This window comes from Triticum urartu, chromosome 7A, assembly GCF_056163025.1.
Source record: "Triticum urartu cultivar PI428250 chromosome 7A, HENAU_Tu73, whole genome shotgun sequence".
Classification (NCBI taxonomy): domain Eukaryota; kingdom Viridiplantae; phylum Streptophyta; class Magnoliopsida; order Poales; family Poaceae; genus Triticum; species Triticum urartu.
In genome coordinates this window covers 477,678,827-477,698,992 of record NC_141879.1, presented here as the reverse complement: position 1 = coordinate 477,698,992, position 20,166 = coordinate 477,678,827, and positions in this window count along the sequence as shown.

Below are 20,166 nucleotides of genomic sequence, written 5' to 3'. Positions count from 1 at the left end.
ATTATGTGGGAGAGGCCACTGCTAGCATGTCATCCCTGACTTGGAATTCTATGCACTTATGATTGAAACTATTAGAAAGCATCCGCAACTACTAACGTTCATTAAGGTAAAACCCAACCATAGCATTAAGATATATTGGTCCCCCTTCAATCCCGTATGCATAAATTTCTATGCTAGGTTGAAGCTTCTGTCACTCTTGCCCTCCAATACATAGTCCTATCAACATACAACTAATACTAGGGTGTGATCCACGCGCGCAATCATATGATGGGCACCAATGGACAGCAACATAACCACAAGCAAATTAAATCAATGATAGCAATTCATCAACCACCGATAGGACAACAAAAATCTACTCAGACATCGTAGGATGGCAACACATGATTGGATAATAATATGAAGCATAAAGCACCATGTTCAAGTAGAGGGTACAGCGGGTTGCGGGAGAGTGGACCGCTATAGATAGAGGGGGAAAGGTGATGGAGATGTTGGTGAAGATGGCGGAGGTGTTGGTGTAGATCGCGGTGATGATGATGGCCCCCCGGTGGCACTCCGGTGCCACCGGAAGCGAGGGGGAGAGAGCCCCCTCCTCCTTCTTCTTCCCTGACCTCCTCCCTAGATGGGAGAAGTGTTTCCCCTCTGGTCCATGGCCTCCATGGCACGGGAGGGCAAGAGCCCCTCCGAGATTGGATCTGTCTCTGTGTCTCTCTCTGTTTCTGCGTTCTCAGATTCTTCCCTTTCACCGTTTCTTATATTCCTGAAGATCCGTAACTCCGATTGGGCTGAAATTTTGACACGGTCTGTATCTGGAAATTAGCTTTCTTGCGGCGAAAGAAGCGCTCCAACCGCCTTACGGGGTGGCCACGAGGGTCAGGGGCATGCCTGACACCCTGGGGCGCCCCCCCTACCTCGTGCCCCCCTCGGGCACCGTCTCACGATGATTCCACTTCCCAAAATTCATAAATATTCCAAAATAAATCTTCGTCAGTTTTTATTCCGTTTGGACTCCATTTGGTATGGGTTTTCTGCGAAACAAAAAAATGCAACAAACAGGAACTGGCACTGGGCACTGGATCAATATGTTAGTCCCAAAAATAGTATAAAAAGTTGCCAAAAAGTATATGAAAGTTGCATATTGTTGGCATGGAACAATCAAAAATTATAGATATGACGGAGACATATCAGCATCCCCAAGCTTAATTCCTACTCGTCCTCGAGTAGGTAAATGACAAAAAAAAATTTGATGTGGAATGCTACCTAGCATAATCTTGATCATATGTCTAATCATGGCATGAATATTAAGACACGAGTGATTCAAAGCAATAGTCTATCCTTTGACCTAAAAACAATAATACTTCAAGCATACCAACCAAGCAATTATGTCTTATTGAAATAACATAGCCAAAGAAAGCTCATCCCTACGAAATCATATAGTCTGGCTAGGCTTCATCTTCACCACACAAAATATTCACATCGTGGACAACCCCGATGACAAGCCAAGAAATTGTTTCATACTTTTGACGTTCTCAAACCTTTTCAACTTTCACGCAATACATGAGCATGAGCCATGGACATAGCACTATAGGTGGAATAAAGTATGATGGTGGAGAAGACAAAAAGGATAAGATAGTCTCACATCAACTAGGCATATCAATGGGCTATGGAGATGCCCATCAATAGATATCAATGTGAGTGAGTAGGGATTGCCATGCAACAGATACACTAGAGCTATAAATGTATGAAAGCTCAACAAAAAAACTAGTGGGTGTGCATCCAACTCGCTTGCTCACGAAGACCTAGGGCACTTAAGGAGGCCCATCATTGGAATATACAAGCCAAGTTCTATAATGAAAGATTCCCACTAGTATATGAAAGTGACAACATAGGAGACTCTCTATCATGAAGATCATGGTACTACTTTGAAGCAAAAGTGTGGTAAAAGGATAGTAGCACTATCCCTTTTATTTTTTATTTTTTTATTTTTTATTTGGCTTTTCTTTTTTTTGGCCTTCCTCTTTTTTTGGCCTTTCTTTTTTTTGGCCTTTTTTGGGACAATGCTCTATTGAATGATGATCATCACACTTCTATTTATTTACAACTCGATGATACAACTCGATACTAGAACAAAGATGACTCTATATGAATGCCTGCAGCAGTGTACCGGGATGTGCAATGATCTAGCATAGCAATGACATCAAAAAACGGAAAAGCCATGAAAACATCATACTAGCTATCTTACGATCATGCAAAGCAATATGACAATAACTGCTCAATTCATGTATATGATGATGGATGTTGCATGGCAATATATCTCGGAATGGCTATGGAAATGCCATGATAGGTAGGTATGGTGGTTATTTTGAGGAAGGTATATGGTGGGTTTATGGTACCGGCGAAAGTTGCACGGTACTAGAGAGGCTAGCAATGATGGAAGGATGAGAGTGCGTATAATCCATGGACTCAACATTAGTCATAAAGAACTCACATACTTATTGCAAAAATCTATTAGTCATCAAAACAAAGTACTACGCGCATGCTCCTAGGGGGATAGATTGGTAGGAAAAGACCATCGCTCGTCCCCGACCGCCACTCATAAGGAAGACAATCAATAAACACCTCATGCTCCGACTTCGTTACATAACGGTTCACCATACATGCATGCTACGGGACTTGCAAACCTCAACACAAGTATTTCTCAATTTCACAATTACTCGACTAGCATGACTCTAATATCACCATCTTTTGCAAGGAATCAAACATATCATATTCAGCGATCTACAAGTTTTATGTAGGATTTTATGACTAACCATGTGAATGACCAGTTCCTGTCATCTCTCTAAATAGATATAAGTGAAGCACGAGAGTTTAATTCTTTCTATAAAAGATATGCCCACGCTCTAACAAATATAAGTGAAGCAAAAGAGCATTCTACAAATGGCGGTTGTCTACGTAAAGAGAAACAGGCAATCCAAACTTCAAATGGTATAAGTGAAGCACATGAAGCATTCTATAAAGCCATACTCAAAAGATATAAGTGAAGTGCAAAGAGCATTCTATAAATCAACCAAGGACTATCTCATACCAGCATGGTGCATAAAAGTAAAAATAAAAACCTAAATGTAAAAGATGCTCCAAGATTGCACATATCGCATGAACGAAACGAATCCGAAAACATACCGATGTTTGTTGAAGAAAGAAGGGATGCCTCCCCAGCATCCCCAAACTTAGACGCGCGAGTCTCCTTGAATATTTACCTGGGGTGCCTCGGGCATCCCCAAGCTTGAGCTCTTGCCTCTCTTCCTTCTTGTCACATCAAGACCTTCTCAATCATCGAACACTTCATCCACACAAAACTTCAACAGAAAACTCGGTAAGATCCGTTAGTATAATAAAGCAAATCACTACTCTAAGTACTATTGCAAACCAATTCATATTTTGTTTTTGCATTGTGCCTACTGTAATATAACTTTTTCATGGCTTAATCCACTAATATTAATCGATAGTTTCATCAAAACAAGCAAACTATGCATCAAAAACAGAATCTGTCTAAAACAGAACAGTCTTTAATAATTTGAACATTCACCATACTTATGATACTTGAAAAATTCTACCAAAATTTGGAAAAATAAACAATTTGTATAGGAAGACAGTGCAAAAATAATCAGAACTATTTGACGTTCCAGCTAAAAACGAAAAATCGCGCACTACAGCCAAAGTTTCTATCCTGCACCGTACAAACCAGCAAGCAAATGTAAACATCCTAAAGGCAAACCTTGGCACAATGGAATTGTAAAAGGGGATAATTATTTTTTTTGAAAAGTTTCTGTAATCAAGATTCACAAAGTTGCCGTGAGCATGAACAAAGTTCAAGGAGCTCTCCCACATCAACAGTGCTTGTCTTTCTCACTTTCACTTTCCTTTTTGAAAAGTTTTGGGTTCCCCTCTTTATTTTTGTTGTTTTTAAACTATATGAAAGCACTCAACATAAATAAATGACTCTCTAAAACTTCCGGGTTGTCTCCCTGGCAGCGCTTTCTTTAAAGCCATTAAGCTAGGCATATAGTGCTCAAGTAGTGAATCCACCCGGATCCCAAGGTATATCAAAGCCAATTTTAATTAACAATGATTTATAATTTAGTAGTGAGCACAAAGTATCATATATCAAGCAATGAAGAAGTCTAACTCTCTTCCTATGCATCGGCATGTCATAAAAGAACAATTCATGCACACATAGTAAAGGCCAATGCATAGTATAAACAGTTTCTTGCAATTTTATCATGTTGGAAACATAGAGAGGTGGAGATATAGTTCCTCTCTCATAATAATTGCAAGTAGGAGCAGCAAGCACATGCATATTATATTTATCGAAATCATCATGTGCAAAGGTAAAAGGCAACCCATCTATATAATCCTTAATAAGTGCAAACTTCTCCGATATAGTGTAGTCAGGAGAATTCAAAAAGATAATAGGACTATCATGCGTGGGTGCAATAGCAACAATTTCATGTTTAACATAAGGAACTATAGCAAGTTCATCTCCATAAGCATAATTCATATTGGCATCTTGGCCACAAGCATAGCAAGCATCATCAAAAAGCGATATTTCAAGAGAATCAATGGGATCATAACAGTCATCAAAGCAATCATCCTTCGGTAAGCACGAAGGGGAATTAAACAATGTATGAGTTGAAGAGTTACGCTCATTAGAAGGTGGGCACGGGTGATCAATCCGCTCTTCCTCCTTTTGTTCTTCGCTCTCCTCATCATCATTTTCATCCAATGAGCTCACAGTTTCATTAATTTCTTCTTCCATAGACTCCTGCAAAATATTATTCTCTTCTTGGGCAGCGGAGAAGTACTCAATATATGGTTCAACATAGGCATTAGAAGCATAATTATCATAGCAATATTTAAGTATGGAAAAATTTTCAGATTTACAAAGAGTAGCATCATACTTTTCAATCAAAGAAGCAATTTCGTAAGCACCCTTAAAAGCAACAAATTCTTCAATTTGTTGAACATCATAGTAATTATAAACACCCTTAGCATACGAATTTACGATTCCATTATTACTAAACTCACATTGATAGGGAAGGTGTTTCTTAGGGTTTTCAGAACAACAAGTAAAATCATATATTTCACATAAATTCCAAGTATAGCATTGCAAACGTTGAATTTGACTCCATAATAGTTTCCCTTTTTCAGATATACGGTGTCGCACATAACAAGCATGCTCATCTAAGGATTTTCCCTCAACTAAGCTAGTTGGGGTTTCAGCACGAGCACATAGGGATCGAAGATGATCCAAGTAATAAGCTTCAGCAGTGTGATAGATTTTGATTGGTTCTTCAACCATTGGTTCAGTAGGTACAACTATTTTTTTGGTATTTTGCGTTTCCTACCCATAACTAAAGATAGAAAACAACTAAGAATAGCAAATAAAAATTACTTAGTGATAAAGCAAACAAGCACACACGAGAATATTCACCCCACGCTATTGCTCCCCAGCAACGGCGCCAGAAAAAGGTCTTGATAACCCACAAGTATAGGGGATCGCAACAGTTTTTGATAAGTAAGAGTGTCGAACCCAATGAGGAGCTAAAGGTAGAACAAATATTCCCTCAAGTTCTATCGACCACTGATACAACTCTACGCACGCTTGACGTTCGCTTTACCTAGAACAAGTATGAAACTAGAAGTACTTTGTAGGTGTTGTTGGATAGGTTTGCAAGATAACAAAGATTACGTAAATAAAAATTAGGGGCTGTTGTAAGTAAAGAAGCAATAAAGTAAATATAGCGAGTGTGGAAAAGTGGTGGTAGGAGTTGCGAAATTGCCCCTAAGCAATTGACTAATTTACTAGACCGATAGCAAGTATTATGTGGGAGAGGCCGCTGCTAGCATGTCATCCCTGAATTGGAATTCTATGCACTTATGATTGGAACTATTAGCAAGCATTCGCAACTACTAATGTTCATTAAGGTAAAACCCAATCATAGCATTAAGATATATTGGTCCCCGTTCAATCCCGTATGCATCAATTTCTATGTTAGGTTGAAGCTTCTGTCACTCTTGCCCTCCAATACATAGTCCTATCAACATACAACTAACCCTAGGGTGTGATCCACACACGCAATCATATAATGGGCACCAAAGGACAGCAACATAACCACAAGCAAATTAAATCAACCATAGCAATTCATCAACCACCGATAGGACAACGAAAATCTACTCAGACATCATAGGATGGCAACACATCATTGGATAATAATATGAAGCATAAAGCACCATGTTCAAGTAGAGGGTACAGAGGGTTGCGGGAGAATGGACCGCTATAGATAGAGGGGGGAAGGTGATGGAGATGTTGGTGAAGATGGCAGAGTTGTTGGTGTAGATCGCGGTGATGATGATGGCCCCCGGTGGCACTTCGGTTCCACCGGAAGCGAGGGGGGGAGAGCCCCCCTCCTTCTTCTTCTTCTTCCTTGACCTCCTCCCTAGATGGGAGAAGGGTTTCCCCTCTGGTCCATGGCCTCCATGGCACGGGAGGGGTGAGAGCCCCTCCGAGATTGGATCCGTCTCTCTGTCTCTCTCTCTCTGTTTCTGCGTTCTCAGATTCTTCCCTTTCACCGTTTCTTATATTCCCGGAGATCCGTAACTCCGATTGGGCTGAAATTTTGACACGATCTCTATCCGGAAATTAGCTTTGTTGCGGCGAAAGAAGGGCTCCAACCGCCTTAAGGGGTGGCCACGAGGGTCAGGGGCGCGCCTGACACCCTGGGGCGCGCCCCCCTACCACGTGCCCCCCTCGGGCACCATCTCGCGATGATTCCACTTCCCAAAATTCATAAATATTCCAAAATAAATCTCCGTCAGTTCTTATTCCGTTTGGACTCCATTTGGTATGGGTTTTCTGCGGAACAAAAAACATGCAACAAACAGGAACTGGCACTGGCCACTGGATCAATATGTTAGTCCTAAAAATAGTATAAAAAGTTGCCAAAAAGTATATGAGAGTTGCATATTGTTGGCATGGAACAATCAAAAATTATAGATACGACGGAGACGTATCACGGCCCACAGCGTGGCCAAGCCAGCGGGCCGTATGGCCCATCTTCATCAACAAGGCATCCAAGACCCTCGCGAAGGTCCAAGCCTCGCGAGGCAGACGGTGCAAGACCTCCTCTGGAGTAGCCTAGCCAGGAAGGCTCACGAGGAGAGGAGATATCAAGGCGAGGCAAACCTCACGAGGCCCTCGTAGCGTGGGCCATGACGCACGACACCAGGCGGGCGCCAGGCAGGCGCCAGCGCGCGTAGCGTCCTTGCTTCCTCTTTGGTGCTAAGGTGGCCAACGCAGGTGAAGAGTGCCGAGGCATCAGGCAAAGGATGCTATATTGGTGCAACAAGACCAAGACCAGGAGGACGGCAAGACGGAGGTCATCGTGGAGCCCAAGATGGTGTCACCGCCAGAGCTTTTCGCAGGCGATGACCACTTTTATCAGGATAGCTTGTACTAGCTGTCCCCCTTCAAATTTGCCCGCCGTTGTTGGCTCCCTTCCCGCTCGATATTTCGGAAGAGGACCAGGGCCTATATAAGTAGAGCTAGCCACCATAGTAGGGGCATCTAATCGCATCTCATCTCATCTCACCTTAGCTTGATCCAACCTGGTCAAGAGCCTACTCACAAGAACACCTCAACCTCAAGAGGCTATTCTTCCCTTGTACTGTTCATCATCTGCCCTGGAGGCAATCCACCACCACCACACTGGAGTAGGGTATTACACCACAATGGTGGCCCGAACTAGTATAAACCTCGTGTCTGTCTGTGTTGCGAGTTCGTCGAGTTCGTCCACGAGATCTTAGCGAGCAAGGGCATAGATCGGTGGGAAGGAAAGACTTCGCGCGCACCCCAGTGTTCGAACATTAAGGGTTTGCCGGAATCCCACATCCGACATTTGGCGCGCCAGGTTGGGGTGCGCCGGGGCTCCTCTCCAGCAACCAGCGCCCTGTACCGTCGCACTACGCTCCCATGGCACGTGCCCCGCCACCCACCTCTGCGGCCAACACCAGCAGCAGGGAGTCTGGGTACCAAGCCCTGGCCCCCACCCTGCGGCAAGTGAAGTGGCCGGCCAAGTTCAAGCCGGAGATGCCGCCGCATTACGACGGCGTGGCAGACTCGGCGCCGTTCCTGCTGGCGTACGAGGAGGCTATCCTCGAAGCCGGAGGCGACGACAAGATCATGGCCAACTGGTCACCCATGGCCCTCGCCGGCGAGCCGTGCGCCTGGCTGCTCAACCTCCCGGGATCCACGGTGGCATCCTGGGGGGGAGCTCCTCAACCTCTTCACCGCGCGCTATGTGGTGCCGGCGCGCCACGCAGTCGCGTCACTGCTGGGTGGCTCCCAAGCACCACCTTCAGATCGCCATGTCAAACCTTTCTTCCGTCAGATTGGGGCAGCCTCCAAGCACCCAGGGGCTCCGCCAGGTTGGCCTGCGCGGAGGCTAGCCTCACCTTCGGCTCAGAAGACCACCCCGACTCCACCGCCGTCTCCGGGATGCTCCCGATGCTCTGCACACCCACCATATGCAACATGGCCGTTAACAAGACCCTCATCGACGGCGGCGGCGGCCTCAACTTGCTCTCCATAGAAGCCTTCAGCCTTCTTCATGTGCCGCTCGAATGGCTCGGCCTCAGCAAGCCCTTCACAGGAGTGGGTGGTGGAGCTGCCCACTCTCTGGGGCAGATCCGCCTCCCTGTCACCTTTGGCACACGAGACAACTATCGCACCGAGCCGGTGGACTTTGACATCGCCCGCATTGGTCTCCCGTACAATGCCATCCTCGGGTACCCGGCTCCCTCTCAGTTCATGGCGGCGACTCACCCGGCCTACAACCTCATGAAGATGCCAGGGAGCAAGGGCGTCCTCACCATCAAGGGGGACCACTAAGGAGGCCGTGGCGGCGCTCAGGCTCGCCTTCAAGACCGCGGCAGCAGCACAGCCAGCCGGCGCCGGTACGCCCGAGGCCAAGCAGACCACGCCCACCAAGAAGAAGCAGTTGTTCACTCAAGACAAGGCAGAGACCAAGCAGGTGCCGATCAACGAGGACGGTTCTTCAAGAGCCACCTTCACCATAGGAACCGACCTTGACCTAGGACAAGAAGAAGCTTTGGTGAGATTTTTACGCGCGAACAAGGAGATATTCGCGTGGGAGTCCAATCACCTGGTAGGGGTCCAGAGAGAGGTAATCCAGCATCATCTAAGGGTGTGCCCCAACGTACGCCCCGTGAAGCAGCGAGCAAGATGACAGTCCACTGAGAAGCAGGCCTTCATCGTCCAAGAGACACGCAAGCTGGAGGCGGCAGGTACCATCCGAGAAGTTTGATACCCCGAATGGCTAGCGAACCCCATCGTAGTACCGAAGAAAGGCGGGAAGGAACAGATGTGCGTCGACTTCACCAACCTTAACAAAGCGTGCCCCCAGGATCTGTTCCCACTTCCACGCATCGATCAAATCGTCGACTCCACCGCCGAGTGCGACTTGCTATGTTTCCTGGATGCATTCTCAGGATACCACCCAATCAAGATGGCGGTGGAGGATGTGGAGAAAACAGCCTTCCTGACACCATGCGGGGTGTACTGCTACACCTGCATGCCCTTCGGGCTGTGCAATGCCGGCGCAACCTTTCATCGGTTGATGCAAATCGCCTTGGGGCGGCAGCTCGGCAGAAACATAGAGGCCTGCATTGATGACATAGTGGTCAAATCTCGTGAGGCGAGGACATTGATTCAAGACTTGGAGGAGACCTTCGAGAGCTTGCGCCAAGTGAACTTGAGGCTTAACCCGGAGAAGTGTGTGTTTGGCGTCCCCTCCGGCAAGCTACTAGGGTTCCTTGTATCCCATAGAGGGTTCGAGGCGAACCCGAAGAAGATCAAGGTGATCGAAGACATGAGCCCTCCACAGAACCTCAAGGAAATGCAGAAGCTAGCAGGGCGGGTAACCGCGTTAGGGCGTTTCATCTCCAATCTAGGTGAGTGCGCCTTACCCTTCTTTAAGCTCATGAAGAAGAAGGGCCCGTTCGAGTGGACACCGGAGGCCGACCGGGCCTTCCAAGACCTCAAGAAATACCTCACCAGCCCCAAGTGATGGTGGCACCGCGGCCACTCGAGCCTTTGGTGCTCTACCTTGCCGCCACCCCGTACTCTGACAGCGCGGCGCTGGTGGCGGTTCGGGAGGAGCGCCAAGACAAGGGTGTGCCGCGCCAAGCCAGAGCTGATGCAGTCCGGGGTCAGGAAGGTGCAGCAAAGCCATCAACGGCGGAAGACCAAGCTCAGCAGGGCAACATCGCAGAAGCTCCTAAGGACGGTTAGGTCTCAGGAAACCCACCACCTCAGGATATGCCACAATCTCTGCGGGACCCGAGCCTCGACAGTGTGCCAGCCCTCGTCGAGCACCCGGTGTACTACGTCAGCACCCTACTATCGGACGCGAGGGCGCGCTACCCCATGCCACAAAAGCTCCTGCTCGCACTCTTGGTGGCCTCGTGCAAGCCGTGGAACTACTTCCAGGGCCACCCCATCAAGGTCGTCTCAGCCTACCCATTGGAGAGGGTTCTCAGGAGCCCTAACTCAGCCGGAAGGGTCACTGAGTGGAACATCGAGTTGCAAGCATTCCAGTTGGAGTTCAGCACTACCAGGGTCATCAAGGGAGCCGCGCTCGCTGAGTTTGTGGCAGAATGGACAGATGCCCCGGCTCTTGAGGAAGGAGAAGACCGGTCCACCTCCCCAGGACGCGAGGCACCAGACGGTTGGGTCATGTATTTCGATGGCGCCTTCGCGCACCAGGGCGCGGGGGCTGGAGCGGTGCTCATCTTGCCCACTCAGGACAAGCTCTACTACGTCGTGCAACTCTGTTTTCAGCACGGCGAGAAGGTCTCCAACAACATCGCAGAATACGAAGGCCTCATAGCTGGCCTGAGGGCTGCGGCGGCTCTAGGGGTGAAGGGCCTCACCGTCAAAGGCGACTCGCAGCTCCTCGTCATCTTTTCCAACAAGGTGTACGAGCCGAAGGACGAGCACATGGAGGCCTACCTGGCGGAGGTGCGCAAGATGGAAAAGCAGTTCTCAGGCCTGGAGCTGCAGCACGTGCCCCGAGGCACCACCAAGGAAGCCGATGACATCGCCAGGAGAGCATCCAAGCGGGCAACCGCAAGAGCCCAGCGTCTTCGAAGAGCGGCTCTTCAAGCCATGAGCTACGCCACCTCTCTTAAGCATGACTCGGCCTCAGGAGGAGCTCCCACAGTCCCCAGCCACGGGAGCCCGAGCATGTGGCCTGACCTCGGGAGCTCGGCTGCTCTTGGTGCTCGAGCCCCAGGAGGAGTGCTGGATCAAGGAATTCAAAGAGTACCTGATGCACGGGATACTGCCGGAGAAGGAAGAGGACGTGGAGCGCGTGGCCTGGCAAGCCACGGCATACTGTATCCAAGACGGCGAGTTATACAGGAAACGACCGAACGATGTCACGCTGCGCTGCATCTCCAGCAATCAAGGAAGGGAGTTGCTGATTGACATACACAGCGGGGACTGCGGCACCACTCGTCAACACAGACCCTCGTCGGCAAGGTGTTCCGCAGTGGGTTCTATTCGCCTACAGCACTCAATGACGCGGCCGAGCTGGTGAAGTCCTGTGAAGCTTGCCAATTCCACGCCAAGCAAATCCATCAGCCTGCTTAGGGCCTCCAAACCATCCCGCTCACATGGCCTTTTGTGGTCTGGGGGGCTGGACATCCTAGGCCCGTTCCCCAGGGCGCCAGGGGGCTACCGCTATCTCTACGTCGTCATCGACAAGTTCACCAAGTGGGCGGAAGTGGAAGCCGTTTGTACCATTCCAGCCGGCTCTGCTGTCAAGTTCATCAAGGGCCTCGTGAGCCGCTTCGAGGTCCCCAACCGCATCATCACAGATAACGGTTTGCAGTTTACTAGCAACCTCTTCAAAACCTACTGTGCTAACCTTGGAATGCAGATCTGCTACGCGTCGGTGGCCCACCCTAAGAGTAACGGTCAGGCCGAGCGCGCTAACGCAGAGGTCCTGAGGGGCCTCAAGACCAGGACCTTCAAGAAGAAGCTGGAGGCCTGCGGCAGGGGCTGGCACGACGAGCTCCAGTCCGTGTTGTGGTCCATCCGAACCACCACCACCAAGCCAACGGGCGAGACTCCATGCTTCCTTGTCTACGGAGCTGAAGCAGTCCTTCCTCACAAGGTCAAGCATCGCTCCGCACGGGTCCTAGCGTTCGACAAAACGCAGCAGGACGCCATGTGGGGGATGGATCTCGTGCTGGGGGAGGAACGCCGTCGCGAAGCCACGTTGAGCGCGGCAAGGTACCAACAAGCGCTGCGGTGATACCACTGCTGCAACATCCACTCCAGGACACTCGAGGTGGGCGACCTCGTCCTGAGGCGGGTACTCTCTAGAGAAGGGCTGCACAAGCTTTCGCCCATGTGGGAGGGCCCGTTCAGGGTCGTCCATGTCTCCAGGCCGGGTGCAGCGCGCCTGGAGACGCAGGATGGGATACCCATCTAGAACGCCTGGAACATCCAGCACCTCCTGAAGATCTATCCATGAAGCAAGGCCCAGAGCCTGAGAAGAAAGGCCCAGAGCCTGTGAAGATGGCCCGGTGCCTATGAAGAATCGCCACCCCTGACACTCTCACGTAATAATGAGTGGGGCTGTACACGCCCCGGAGTCTCAGGAGCGCCGGCCTCAGGCCTTGGGGCTCCCTCCCACGCCTAGTGGACAGCACTTAGCTCCGTGCTGGTGAGAAAACTTGAAGACTAGATTAGGTGCCGGACGCGGCTTTTCATTTGCTTTCCGTAGTTGACTTGCTTTTCCTTAATCAAAGTTTGCCTTTGGCATTCCTTGCCAATTTGATTCCCTCGCCTCGAATTTGCTCGTGTTCTCTCTCTCTCGCATGCCTCACGAGGGGGCTAGGCAGGTGCCCTCGTGGGCATTTTTTTCTCCTTTCTGCCTTCTCACGAGCCACCCTCGTTCGAGCCCAAAAGCTGGCGCACCTCTCCTAGTCCGTGCCCCTCGGGTACCGTGATACAAAGCGCCAGGTCAGGGCTAGGATGAACGGCAAATCTTTTAACGCACTTCCTAACGAGTTTTTCGCAGTTCCTGAGCGAATGCAGGCCACCAAGGCAAGATGGATGCGAGGAAATAAACGCTTCGCGAGGAAGAGGACGTCCTGAGTATACCAGGGAACCATAGTTCGATACACGCCCCCCTGGGCCCATGCTAGTTTCATTCTTGATGCAGGAATAGAGCAAAACAAAAGTAGCGTTGTGGCGATCCACGAAGACAAGCACCTAGCACTACCCCGAGCCTAGCCAGATCCTTGCTCAGGCTTCACAAAGGTGCGCCAATGAGACGACCCATTGCCGCCTTCAAAACGGGTGCGACGGCGCGACGACTGGTCATAGCCGCCACTACTGGAGCTGTTACCGGGGGAAGAGCCGTCGTAGCTGGACGAGACACGATCGCCGCCGAGGGCAGGCTCGCCCTCGTCCTCGTCGCGACCGTCCCCAAGGCCGAGTACCTCCTCACCGTCGTTTGCCTCGGGGCAGCACCCGGCGTGATGACCTTCTTCCCCAAACAGCCTCACATAAAGCGTCGATCCACCATCGTACCTGAAGTGGAGGGTGCACCGCCTGCCTCGGCCGCGCGCACGAGCATATGTTTGCCAGCCGCGGGCCAGGGCTATGTTGCCCACGGCAGAAGTATCGACCGCAACCCAAGAGGCCTTGCTGCAGCAGCCATCCGCCTGTAGCTAGAGTCCGCCTGGACCAGAGGCCGGCAGTTCGTCGGCGAAGAAGCACGGAAGTTGGAGCCAGTGGCCGGCCAGGTTCTCCGACCAGAAGACGAACTCCGGCGACACCTCTGCCATGTGGAAGCGCGGACGACGAGGCCGCGCCACCATGGCACGCCTCCCCTCATCAACTGGACCATCATGGCTGGAATGACCCACTCCGCATGTCATGGCGCCGCCTCGACAATGGGCCACGGCAGGGGTCGTGGCATGCTTACGCGGGCGACCGCGGCTGTGCTTGGGCGCCGGGGAGCCGGGTCCCTCTCGAGGGGCCTTCCCCTTCTCGGCGGCGGAGAACTTCCTTTGTGGTGCCATGGGTGTCACAGCAAGTGATGGAGCGAGTAGGAAGGAGCAAGCAAGCAAGGGAGAGATGGGCAACAGGGGCTCCGCCCCCCTCCCCATTTATAGCAAGAGAAGGCCAACCGGCGTCTCCCACGATCGCAGGTAATGACGGTTTTCCTTGCATGTCACAGGGACTTGTCAAGTCGGGCAGTTGCCGTGGCAGCATGGGGAAGCGGAGACGCCCACGTCCAATCAACCGCCACGCGTCAACCGAGACCGCAGGCTTTTGGGGCCCGCAGTGCTCCGAACTTGGCCCTTAGCTTCGCCGCGAAGCCAAGCCCGAGCGCACCTTGGGACCGGGGGCTACTGTCGGCGTTCTGGGAACGGGGTTCCCCAGACTTGCCTGCCTGCGGCCCACAACGTGGCCAAGCCAGCAGGCCATACAACCCATCTTCATCAACAAGGCATCCAAGACCCTCGCGAGGGTCCAAGCCTCGCGAGGCAGATGGCACAAGACCTCCTCTGGAGTAGCCTAGCTAGGCAGGCTCACGAGGAGTGGAGATATCAAGGCAGGGCAAACCTCACGAGGCCCTCGTGGCGTGAGCCATGACGCACGACACCAGGCGGGCGCTAGCATGCCCAGCGTCCCTGTTTCCTCTTTGGTGCTAAGGAGGCCAGCGCAGGTGAAGAGTACCGAGGCATCAGGCAAAGGTTGCTATATTGGTGCAACAAGACCAAGACCAGGAGGACGGCAAGATGGAGGTCATCGTGGAGCCCAATACGGCGTCACCGCTAGACCTTTTCGCAGGCGATGACCACTTTTGTCAGGATAGCTTGTACTAGTTGTCCCCCTTCAAATTTGCCCGCCGTTGTTGCCTCCCTTCCCGCTCGATATTTGGGAAGAGGACCAGGGCCTATATAAGTAGAGCTAGCCACAATAGTAGGGGCATCTGATCGCAGCTCATCTCATCTCATCTCACCTTAGCTTGATCCAACCCGATCAAGAGCCTACTCACAAGAACACCTCAACCTCAGGAGGCTGTTGTTCCCTTGTACTGTTCATCATCTGCCCTGGAGGCAATCCACCACCACCACACTTGAGTAGGGTATTACACCACAACGGTGGCCCGAACCAGTATAAACCTCGTGTATGTCGATGTTGTGAGTTCGTCGAGTTCGTCCCCAAGATCTTAGCGAGCAAGGGCGTAGATCGGTGGGAAGGAAAGACTTCGCACGCACCCCAGTGTTCGAACCTTGAGGGTTTGCTGGAACCCCACATCCGACATCGGGGACCGGGGCGCGGCAATGGAGGTGGCTGCTCGAGCCCGGCCAAAGCGGAGACGGTGAGACTCCGGGGTGGCTCGGAGGCACCAGGGACTCAGAAGTTCTGGCGGAAGCGACACCGGCGGGTGGCCGAGGCGTCTTGCAACGAAGCCACGGCCGTATCCATTTCTGAGTCGTGGCCGGTTGACCAGACCGGGTCGTGGTTTTCTTTCACTTTGTAACTGAAAAAACTGAACCAGTACTACTAACAGCTCCATGTACTGGTACAAGTTGCTTGCTGGACAGATTACTCCTCCAAATCTGAGCTTTTTCATGGACATCATTCAAATACTTGGTGGACCAATTTATACGAACAGTAACCGCAGAGTAGTACTGTAATAACCTTGCTTCCGTCAGAACAGTAGCACATTTTTTTATTAGAAGTAATACTACTCCGAACCATCCTAGCATCGGTCTTAGCAGATCACTTTATGAAACCACCGCAGGGCTTGACGCGTGCCCACACACACGTGTGTTGATATAGATTGATCTGACGCGGCGTATGGCATCTGTAATATAACTCATGTTGGCCTCGGCGACCAGCAAATGTAGCAGCAAAAAATTAATCTTATATTCGGTTTCGACGGATCATGTCGCATCAGCGATAGATAGAAGAATGCCAAACCCTAGATCCTCTTAATTTCTCTTTATTTGATTGTGTAACTCACGGCTAGCAGGTTAGCCGGATCTGATCATCAAACAATGAACCCGCCGACTCTGTCCAAGTTTGCCCGTGCCGGGTCACCCTGCGCGATTATTCCCTGATTCTTCTTCATCTGGTCAATCGCTCGCTTCTTGATCCCTAAAGAGCTCCCTTCAAGAACTCAACACCACTGTGCGCAGGCCCCACGGTGGGTGCCAACTATCGTGGAATTGTCACGGCAGATGTCCTTAGTGCGAGGACTTAGTCGTGAGGCCAATGCATCTATGTGGTAGCTTGAGAGGGGTTGAGTGGGACGAGAGACGCGAGGTTTTACCCAGGTTTGGCCCCTCACGGTGGAGGTAAAATCCTACATCCTGCTTCATTGATATTGATGATGATGATCACGATTACAAGGGTGCTCATCTCGAGAGTTATTGACTTCCCACCCATCCAGGTTCAAGGCATGGTACTTGCAATTTGGGTTTTTTGCACCAATTATACTGTAAGGGGTTCCCTTACAGTCTTTCTATCAAAAAAAGAGTTATTGACTTGTCTATCTAAACCTAACTTGTCTAACTTGTGGAACATATCCCTTTTGGGGAGCCCTGCCCCTCCTTATATATGTTGAAGGGGCGGCTTACATGACTAGTCCTATTAGGATTAGGATTACTCTATTACAAGTGGAGTCCTAGTCTTGCTTCCTTTGTAAGGGAATATTCCTTATGCTTTCCTCTTAAGCCGGCCTACCATAACGTAGGTCGGCCTTCCTTGAACCGCCTACTAGGCCTCCGGGTCTTGTCGCTCCTCTAACCCACTGGCCGGGTCATCAATGAGTCACCTGGCTCGGCCGGGTCATTAGTGAGTGGAGAGATCCGGGCGGGTCACTTAGTGAGTCGGTGAGTCAGGGCGGGTCACCAGTGAGTCGCCAAGTCCGGCCGGGTCATACATCTAGCCGGGTCATACCGTGGGGTATATCCCCGACAGGACCCCCTACCCGAGATCCGCCGGTTTTGACACCGACATTGGTGCTTTCATTGAGAGTTCCATTGTGCCGTTGTCAGGAGGTTCAATGGCCCCGTCAAACTTCTACAACAATGTTGTCCAGGGAGAAACCTTCCTCCCCGGACAGATCTTCGTATTCGGCGGCTTCGCACTGCGGGCCAACTCGCCTGGCTATCTAGAGCAGATCGATAGCTACACCCTTGGCCGTCAGGTCAGATTTGGAAGCTTGAACTACATCGCGGATATCCTCGGAGACTTGATCTTTGATGGATTCGAGACCATGGCAGCCGCTCCCTGCCGCCATGATGAACATGACTTAAATCTGTCATCGGACCATGCCCAGGGGATAGCGCCTGTAACTGCTGCGGCCTTGGATTCGGAGCATATTGCGCCATCCGAGGATGGGAGGATCAACCCCGCCATGGAAATCATAGACTCGGCGGCGTCAGAGACGCACACCGACCAACCTCGAGTGGGATCCGTGTCACCGGAACCCCGGACCCGTTTCCGGCTACAAGTTCCGAACCATGTGCGTCCGTGCGGGACGAGCTTGACCAGGCATTGATCGTCGAATTCAGCTCCGCGGACATCTTTCGGCACTCACCTTTAGGCTACATGCTAAACTCATTAAAAACACTCTCCTTAGTGGGGGACTCTCAGCCGAATTATATCTGGTTTGAACTGGAGGCTGGCGATGGAGAATTCCGCTTCCCACTCCCCACCCACTTAATAGCCACGGTCGAAGACTTAACTGACATGCTCGATTACGGCTCCGAGGACATCGACAGTATGGACGACGATGCTGGAGAGGAGCAGGTCGAAAACCCACCGTTCATGGGATGATGGATGGCCACCTCCTCATACGATGTATACATGGTAGATGCACCAAAAGAGAATTGTGGCGATGACAAGGAAGATCCAGTTGAGGATAAACCTCCTGAGATACAACCAAAATGCCGGCGTCAGCTGCGCCGCTCTAAATCATGCCACAGCAAAGACAGCAACACCGGCACAAGAGAAGATAACACTCCGGACAGTGCCAAAGACAATGAAGACCCCGTTGAGGCAACTTCTGAACAAGATGAACGAGAAGATGGGTGAGTCGGCCCTAATGAACAGGCCATTCACGAAGACTCGGAGGACAGCAATTATCTTCCGTTCTCCGAGGTTGAGGTGAGCCTCGGCAACGAGGATTTTATCGTGCCTGAGGAACCTCTCGAGCAGGAGCGCTTCAAGCGCCGGCTAATAGCCATTGCAAGGAGCCTGAAAAAGAAGCAGCAACTGCTTCAAGCTGATCAAGATCTACTCAATGATAGATGGACTAATGTCTTGGAAGCTGAGGAGTACGGCCTCAAGAGACCACTCAAAAGTTACCCGAAGCGAAAATAACTACCTCAATTCGATGATGAGGCGTTGGAGCCCGTGCCATCAGTGCACAATACGGCTGACCGACCACCACGTGGTCGAGACAAAGCGGCCACCCAAGCCGAACACTAGCCCGTACCACCTCGCCGTGAAGACAGAGACAAAAATGCTCAGGAATACACATATGATCTCCGGCAGGGCCTAAAGAATAAAGCAGGTCCGACCAGATAGATCTATGGATCACGGGGGCGTGCCCCGACACACGACGACGGCTATCGAGCCGAACATGGCAAGCATAGTTACGTCCGAGCCAAAAATCGTAGACGGACTCCATCCGAAATACGTCGCGACCTGGCCTGATACAGAGGCGCCACACACCCCCTTTGCTTCACTGATGAAGTAATGGAACATGAATTCCCAGAAGGGTTCAAACCCATGAATATCGAATCATATGATGGAACCGCAGATCCTGCGGTATGGATTGAAGACTTTATCCTCCATATTCACATGGCGCGCGGTGATGATCTTCACGCCATCAAATACCTCCCCCTAAAACTCAAGGGGCCAGCCCGACACTGGCTGAACAGCCTGCCTGAAAACTCCATTGGTAGCTGGGAGGACTTGGAAGAAGCCTTCCTTGACAACTTCCAAGGTACATATGTTCGACTCCGGATGCCGGCGAGTTAAGTAACATAATCCAACATCCCGGAGAGTCAGCCAGGAAATTCTGGACTAGATTCCTAACCAGAAAGAACTAGATCGTCGACTGTCCGGATGCCGAAGCCTTAGCGGCATTTAAACATAGCATACAGGATGAATGGCTCGCCCGACACCTCGGCCGGGAAAAGCCGAAGTCCATGGCAGCCCTCACGGCACTCATGACCCGCTTTTGCGCGGGCGAAGATAGCTGGCTGGCCCGTAGCAATAACAACACAAGCGAACCTGGCACTTCGGAAGCCAGAAATAGCAATGCAAGCCCCGACGCAACAGACACAAGCGTTGAAGCAACGGTGATCATACCTATGACATGACGATCAACGCCGGATTCAGTGGCTCCAAGTCCGGACAGCGGAAGAAGCCATATAAAAGAAATAAGCAAGGCCCTTCCAGCCTGGACCACATAGTCGATCACCCATGTCAGATCCATGGCACCCCTGATAAACCAGCCAATCATACCCCCAGGAGTTGTTGGGTCTTCAAACAGGCCGGCAAATGTAATGCCGAAGACAAGGAGAAGGGGTCGCAAAGCGAGAACGACGAGGAGGAGCCCCGTCCACCGAACACAGGGGGACAGAAGAAGTTTCCCCCTCAAATCAAAATGTTGAACATGATATATGCCACTCATATCCCCAAGAGGGAGTGCAAACGCGCGCTCAGGGACGTCTATGCGATAGAGCCAGTCGCCCCAAAATTCAACCCATGGTCGTCATGCCCGTTAACTTCGGTCGTAGGGATCATCCGACCAGTGTCCGTCATGGCGGGTCAGCCGCACTGGTCCTCGACTCAATAATTGATGGATTTCACCTCACATGAGTCCTCATGAACGGCGGCAGTAGCCTCAACCTGCTTTACCAGGATACAATGCATAAAATGGGCTTCGATCCATCAAGGATCAAGCCCACCAAAACTACCTTTAAAGGAGTTATACCAGGTGTAGAGGCCCGCTGCTCAGGCTCAATTACATTGGAGGT